Raw genomic sequence first — 2,081 nt, 5'->3', positions numbered from 1 at the left:
TATTTATCATATATTCCTGATGCAGAGCTGATGTTATTGAATGGGAGCTTCATCTTTTTAGAGAGATCGTTCCTGCTTTGTTGGACATCAAGAAGCACATTTTGCATCTGTGCTTGGCTTTGGAACTTTCACAAGCCGAGGTGAGACACGTCCTCGGCCAATATAATGAATCTTATTCTTCGTACATAGTGCGGGGTACACACACATGTTCGTCAACTGTACAAGACTCATTGTAAGCCAAATAAACTATCATTTCGTCTTGGTATCAAAGCCAGTTGTCTGTATCAAAGTAGATCACCCTGCTTTGAACATATTCCAGCTGTCAAATTTTTGGGCTATACTTTCACTGAAAAGAAAGATGCTTGCATAATCCCCATGCATATCCTGCAAGGTATTGTGTATCTCTGGCGGTGTGCGTGTGTTCTCAAGTTAATTTTAGACTCATCTAGGAAAAGGTTTATCCAAATTTTACAAAACATCAGCTGTATGAGGCATTAACGATGATGTTTTCGGTGACGCCAAATTTTCACTTGCTCTTTGCCAACATTCCGAGACAGGCGTCTTGGAGCACAACACAAATCATTGCTGCAGAATGATGCAAAATAACTGGCGCAGCTCAACTTGTTCCTAATGTTCGCCCTGCACAATATTTTGAAAAGAGGGACAATGCACTTTATCCCGAGGATGACAGTGCGGCAGTTCCAGATTCAGCTTGGAATTGCTGGTATGCATTATAGAGTTTTGAGCTGGTGGGATAGTTGAGAAGCACCAGCATTTGAGCCGTCTAGCCTGGCTTCGAATCTCGAGCCAGATATAAATTGTAATGCTGGTGTTTCGCACGCAGGGCGAGGTATCAATGCATGCGCCGTCCATCGGAAGGACGTTAAGCCGGTGTCCTTTGTGAAGAGTAGCCGAGTTATCACCAGCACCACAAATAAATTACAAATTCCTGCCGTGACCGACTGTTGTGAAGGTACAACAGCAAGCAATATATAACAAACACGAATAAAACAATATAATAATGCATGAATAAAACAATAAAAAAATTAGAATTTGGCCAGGGTACTGGCATGCATTGGCCTACTTTTTCAAAAGGTATCTCCTGGTATCTTCGATGTCCACCAGCACATACCAGTAGAAGGGACAGCCAGCTTACTTCTGCCTCTTAAGAAAAGCATACTCATTCATGCAACTCCTCGTGAAGCACCAGGATAACAGTTGAGAGTCTGGCCATAATCAAAACCAGACTAAATAACTCAAAGTCAAGTATGCTACCTCAAACCTCTCCCTGAAGCCCAAAACTAATATTATAGTAAGATTCTATACACACTAAGTGTGTTTTGTAAAGATCTTGACTTTGAATTAAAACGAATATTTCTGGAGCCCTATCAACTCAAGGCTTTATCAAAGTAAGGAAAGAAACATTTGAATGTCATAGTACGAATCTTTTTAGAAAATACACCGTCTTAAAAACAAAACTTTTTGCACGTTTATTGATGTGGAAAAAAAAAACAAGAGGTACAAAACGTCCCACTAGCATTCCAAGATTAACTGTCACTTTGAACGTCGAAGCTCGTGTATACTACAATCCTTCCAGATAAAAAATAACTTTAAAAAAGTTTTTTTTCTTTTTTCAAAATTCCATTATTGTTACACTTCTGAAAAGAAGAATCAAATTTGCATGTAGACAAGGTCTTATACATTCTTCAATATTTATATATTTCTGCAAACTCTCACTAACTTCAGCACAATAAACGTAACTGCAGCAGCATTGTTACAATAAATAGAAATTAAATGAATTTCTCCACTGGAATCCCAACATTGTTATGAACTGTGAGGCTTACAAACAAGGAGTGCTTCTTAGATATTTTTGGAATACCAGATATATTAGAGAAACTCGAGCATTGCTTTCACAGAACAAATTTCCACTCTCAATCGGTCGCAAGGTCGTCGGCCATCAATCAACCCTTCCACAAACAGTACAATCTACTTTTGGAACATTCATTAAAAAGAAGAATTGCCTTTGGGAAATATACAGTGGCGTGTGCTTTGCATATTTGAATACAGTACTGTAATAATGT

The 2,081-nt window shown here is 38.6% G+C and overlaps 1 protein-coding gene across 4 annotated transcripts in view; it reads right to left on the bottom strand.

Moving 5' to 3' along the window:
- Nucleotides 1-1,466: 1,466 nt before the first annotated feature.
- Nucleotides 1,467-2,081, bottom strand: part of LOC147032174 (latent-transforming growth factor beta-binding protein 1-like) — a 293,202-nt gene continuing 292,587 nt past the window's right edge. For all 4 annotated transcript variants that reach the window (XM_085869539.1, XM_085869540.1, XM_085869541.1 and 1 more), the window contains one exon: nt 1,467-2,081. This exon is cut by the window's right edge and continues 970 nt beyond it. The gene's annotated coding sequence lies outside the window, so the exon portion shown is untranslated.

Source organism: Eptatretus burgeri, chromosome 2 (genome assembly GCF_056783735.1).
Source record: "Eptatretus burgeri isolate ZD-2024b chromosome 2, Ebu_testis_v1, whole genome shotgun sequence".
NCBI classification, from domain to species: domain Eukaryota; kingdom Metazoa; phylum Chordata; class Myxini; order Myxiniformes; family Myxinidae; genus Eptatretus; species Eptatretus burgeri.
This window is presented reverse-complemented; position numbering and strand designations above follow the sequence as displayed.